This window comes from Canis lupus, chromosome 31, assembly GCF_003254725.2.
Source record: "Canis lupus dingo isolate Sandy chromosome 31, ASM325472v2, whole genome shotgun sequence".
Lineage (NCBI taxonomy): Eukaryota > Metazoa > Chordata > Mammalia > Carnivora > Canidae > Canis > Canis lupus.
In genome coordinates, this window is record NC_064273.1 from 30,261,023 (window position 1) to 30,266,558 (window position 5,536).

General features: G+C 39.9%; 1 long non-coding RNA gene across 1 annotated transcript; it reads right to left on the reverse strand.

Annotated features, from left to right (window-relative positions):
• Window positions 1–1,324: 1,324 nt before the first annotated feature.
• Window positions 1,325–3,573, reverse strand: LOC112661881 (uncharacterized). Its single transcript, XR_003138065.3, has 3 exons — window positions 3,495–3,573; window positions 3,001–3,178; window positions 1,325–1,593 (listed from the first exon to the last, which is right to left on the reverse strand). It is a non-coding gene; the product is annotated as an uncharacterized LOC112661881 (long non-coding RNA).
• Window positions 3,574–5,536: the final 1,963 nt, after the last annotated feature.

Here is a 5,536-nt window from a genome sequence, read left to right on the forward strand (position 1 = left end):
TGTCATCTTCTGACTTCTTCCCTTTGTCAGGTCAGACATGCTGATCTGACTACAGCAGCAAAGGCACTGCAGGCTACCCCTGGGATGTGCAGGCTGATATCTCTTCTCCTGGACCCACCCAGTGGATATAGCTGGTGTTGACCATGCAGGCAGGTCAAGTATGATACAATAAAATGTGTAATCTAAAGTGCTTTCATTAGAAAGAGTAGTGAGCATCTGTGATGGTAAATTTTATTCATTAACTGGGCTAGGCCATAGTACCCAAATATTTGGTTAAACATTATTCATCCAATCAGTTGAAGGCCTTAATGGAACAAAAATACACTTCCCTGAGCAAGACAAATCCTCCCAACAACAAATGGCATCTGGACTTGAACTCCAACTCTTCCCTGGATCCCCAGCCTCCTGGCCCACCCTGCAGATTTTGGACTTGCTAGCTCTCATAATCATGTGAGTCAATTCCTTAAAATTTATCCCTCTCTCTCTCTTTCTCTATTTATCTACATGATAGATAAAGATAGAAGTAGATATTATTATAGATACATACACACATGCTACTGGTTCTATTTCTTCAGAGAACCCTAATGTAGCACCTCTCTCTACTACTCCCAAACCCATGAAAGACCTTGCTAAGTGACCAAAATAAGACATTCTCTACAGATAGACCCTCCAAATCTTCCTCAACTTAGTCTTCCAGATAGCCATAGCCAGCCAATGAGAATTAATTGCAAGTTGTAGATTAGAAGTCTTGCTTTCTTGCACTTAGAGCAATGGTTCTCAATTGGGACGATTATGCCTACCCCACCCCCACCCAGGAGACATTTGGAAATACTTAGTGGCATTTTGTCATCACAAACAGGGAGGGAGGAACGCTATTGGCATCTAATGGTAGAAACCAGGGATGCCGTTAAATATCCTACAATGCACAAGACAGGCTCCCAAACATCCTACAATGCACAGGACAGCCCCAAATGCCAATTATATCAACACTGAGAAACACTGTACTCGAGAGACATCATCTCTTGAAAGTCTTGACATCACCCTGATTCAGCTATTAAAAGGTAAACATCTTAGATAAGAAATGCCTTAGTTCTATAAAGCAGCAATTTTATATGGGTTGGAGAGAGTTAATTTTTTTTAAGATTTTATTTATGTATTTATTGAGAGAGAGAGAGAGAGCACAAGGGGAAGGGGCAGAAGGAGAAAAAGAATCTCTAGCAGACTCTGCACTGAGTGCTGAGCCCCACTTGGGGCTTGATCTCATGACCCTGAGATCACAATCAGAGCTAAAATCAGAGTTGTATGCTTACCCAACTGAGCCACCCAGGCACCCCAAGAGTTAATTCTTAATAAACAATCTCAAAATTTATCTTAAAATTCTGAAGTAAAGTGTAATATAGCACACCCTTTTATTTATTTTTTTTTGTGAGAGAAATTATTTTTTGCCTTGTTTCCTCTTAATTCCCTTAAAAACTGAGTCTCCTTTTCCTTCCAGAGACCCAAAAATGGACACTTTCTTTCTCACATAATCCAGCCCACAGAAGATTTGCCTGAATCAGCAGTCTCTTGGCCAGTGAGAACATGCTACAGATCCTGGGAAGGAGATTGAAGGAAATTAATAAATGGCAGCTTCCTGCACTTTGCTTTCAACAATAACAAAACATATCAAAAGAGCAGAATGCAATAGTCAATAGATTTTCTCATTCCTGGCAACCACAAGGCTTTCTTACAGAGAAGTTTCTCCTAGCTCAGTGTTCACCATTGGTTTGGTCAGAAGCCCAGGAGGTCTCTGTAAAGATGTTAAGCACTTAACACTTAGTGTAGGAGGCCCTGATTATGTGCTTTCTGGAAGAGAGCTCTGTATCTCTCGAAGGTGTAAGAATTTGTGTGAGAACTTCTGTCTGCTATATTCTTAGGGCACAGCACATTCTAACACAGTACAGGGTAATAGATAATTTACTGGATTGTTCTGAAACAAGTTTTTCTAAATACAGTGTAAGCTGTAGTAACTTAAAACTTTCATAACCTATTAGTACATGCAATATGTGTGGAAAAGAAGTATAAGCTAGGAGAAAATGAAAAATGACGTTTTATTAACATCGAATTTCACTGTGTTTTAGAGTGTGATACTAATCCCCAACAACCAGCATAAAAAGGAATGAGTGATTCTTCTAATACTGAACAAACTTCATAAACAAAACAAAACAAAACCTATGTGAGTGCTCTTTGGACACTTCAAAGATAGACAGAAATCAAATAAAAATAAACCAGCTAAACCAGCTAGGAAATTCATTAATATTTGTGCAGAATATCAGGAAACACATTCAATTATTATTACTACTTTGTAGTAAAATAGTTATTTAATTGTGTCACCAGTGAGAGGAAAGTAGTATATTTTTCAGTTTAGTATTTTCAGGGCTGTTGGTGATCAGTTAAACAAATAAATATGTAAGAAAATTATTTTTATCTCTTCCTGGTAGAGCTAAGTAGCTGGTCAATTATCTTCAATAGATTTTATTTCTAAAAGCCACATATAAGAAAAGAAGGTCAACAGATGAAAAGGACCCAGTCTCTTGGCTTGGATTTCAAGACCGTGGTGGCACTATTCCAAGCATCCTTAAGCCTGATGACCAGGACTATTAATAGTGCAGTACCACTATGAGGCTCAGAACTCTTAGTTCTGAATCACAATTGCATTGCGCATTGTCCGTGGAAAAAATTCAAAACCTCATCTCTTTTATCCAACATATACCTAGTGAGATCTCAAAACTCTGTGACTGGTTTGTGTTCCAATTAAAAAAAAAATAAAATAATTGCTGGTGAAACAAAACATAGCCAGGAAGTTAAGGTAAGGTTGAAAAGACAGAACAGTGTGCCTATATTTGGAATTAACCATGGAATCAGCTGATCAATGGACTGAAAAGCAGAAAATCAAGAAGTAATTACACAAAGGGCTTTAGCAGATACACTGGTAAAGGCAAGGTAGGAATTTGGGGTTACCGCAGCTGTAGCTGAGTGATGTTGGCCATGCTATGAGTCATCCACTTGACCTCTGCCTTTTGTCATACAATACCGCAGTATGAACTAAACTATTCTCTCATCTGGTGAAGTGGTTCTCATGAAACTTGCTTGTTGGTAAATTGGCATAGGTTGGCCTGCTCCTTTTGTATCTCCATCTCTGAGAAATCAAAATGAAAGCCATGAGATTCTGATTCATACAGCCATGAAGTAGTTTCCTGTGTTGGTTAATATTGTTTCTCTATATTGACCAGTGTCCTTGTGGTGACCCACTGGTAGCCACGCCATCTGTAGTATTGAACACTCCATCCTTCCACTGCTAGAGTGCTCCCATGTTATCTGCCTAATTTCTTTGAAGCCTACCTCAAATATATCAAGAAAATTAACATTGTGGCCAAGACCTAACTCAGCCTCTAGAAGAAGTTAGATCTGGGTTCTGAGTCTGCCTCTGCCACCTGTATTCTTGCTCACATTACCTCATTCATCTGGAAAAGGGCACCATAGTAGCTTATATCTATTGAGCACCTACAATGTTCTAAGTTCTGTTCCAACCAAATGCAATGTCATCTAATTGTCATAATAGCAACCCCACAAGGCAGGTACCACTGTCACACCATTCTACAAATAAGAAAACAAAGGCCCAGTGCCCAGGTATACCCAGGTAGAGCAAGTGTTGGTGTTCTCACACATGCCTTATACTGCCTCTCTAATTTCCAGACCACTAGGCTTCTCACCAGAGAAATAGTCTGACTCACTTCAGCCATCTGAATCACAATATTGCTCTGAGGAGGAAACCAATCAGTACACACAGCACACAGCCAAGGAATCCACACATGTACTCATTCATCCATTCAAGCAATATTGACTGAGGTCTTCTTATGTGTCAGACAATGTTCTAGGTCTTCAGTGTACAAGATGATAAGAGTACCTTTCTTCCTGGAGTTTATAGTCTGGAAAGGAAACATACCTCAGCCAAATCAGTATGTTTTCAATAATATATCATTAGTGCCTTGAAGAAAAGTTGAGCAGGAAACTGAGAGCGATAGAGATACTAGGAGATGGGAAGGCATGGGTGGAGCGTGGTGGGGAGGATGCTCCAGTTAGAGGAAAGGGCTCTGTGAGGAAGTCACCTTTGAGCCAAGCCTTGACTTGAAGGTAGCAGAAGCCATGAAGACCTGGGGAACATTATTGCTTTCTTAATAAAATTATGTGCTAATGTCTTAGCTTAACCAAAGCGAGTTCTTGTCACCAGTACCAAAGCACAACTTCTCACCCATTTTGCAATCCTCTAACAACAAAATAATAAAATTGAAAATGCGGATGGAAAAGCAAAAACTATTCTGAAGACCAGAGAAAGCCCAGTTCACACAATCCCTGATGGTATCATGAATGGAGAGAGCATTTCCATCTCGCCTGTTGATAATTCAAAGTCTCCCAAAGACAAAACCACAGTTGGCCACAGTTTTGTTGGTTTCACTTAATTCTCTGACCCTGACTTCTGTGTGGCTAAAAGCATATCATAATCACAGTAAAATCTACCTCTCTTCATTCCATTAAAGGAAACCCAGGCCATTTCAAACACCATCTTCCCATTCGACCTTGATTTTACAATGCTTTTCACTGAAGATTAGAGTTAATGCTTTTCTGAGAGGTTTGTCACAAAGGGAAGCTTAATTGGGGCTCATTTTCTCCATCCACACATTTGTTCAAAAGCTTTACTTTTAGAAAGTGTGTTTGTTATGAATGATTCATGCTCCATGGGTATAGATTATGAATTTGGGGAACCAAGTCACTCAGAGAAGAAAAAGCTACCTTGGTTTTCTGGGAATATAACCATATCATTCAGGGGAGTGAGTTGAATTCTATCCCCAAGAAGATGTGTACATATTCTCACTCTACCCGTGAATGTGACCTTATTTGGAAATATGGTCTTTGCAGATGTCACTAAGGATCTCAAGAACAGATCATTCTGGATTAAGATGAGCCCTAAACCCAATAACAAGTGTCTTTCTGAGACAGAGAAGAGGGCTGTTTAAGAGACAAGGACACAGAGGGAAAGGTCATGTGAAAACAGAGACAGAGGTTGAGACTTTCAGTCTCAAGCCAAGGAATGCCAAGAGTGCCAGCCACCAAGAAAAAGCAAGAGAGAGGTATGGAACAGATTCCCCCTCAGAGCCTCCAGAAGGGGCTAACTTGCTAACATCTTGACTTCTGACTTCCAAAACCATGAGATTATACAATTCTGTTGTTTCCAGCCAATAAGCTTGTAGTGTTTATTAAGGAAGCCCTAGGAATCTCACATACTTAGTGTCAATCTGTGACATTGGATGAAGATTAATTGTTGAGTCATTGAGTTCCTTGGAACAAAGGAAGACATGCCCCAGTGTTCAGGTCAGAACATAGGTTTTACATAGACTTTACCAGGAGCCAAAAATATTGTGGTGGCTACTGTTTGTGTCTACTTGATACCCATCTGCTTTATACCCGCCCCTCAACCCATGGGAGGCCATGATCACAG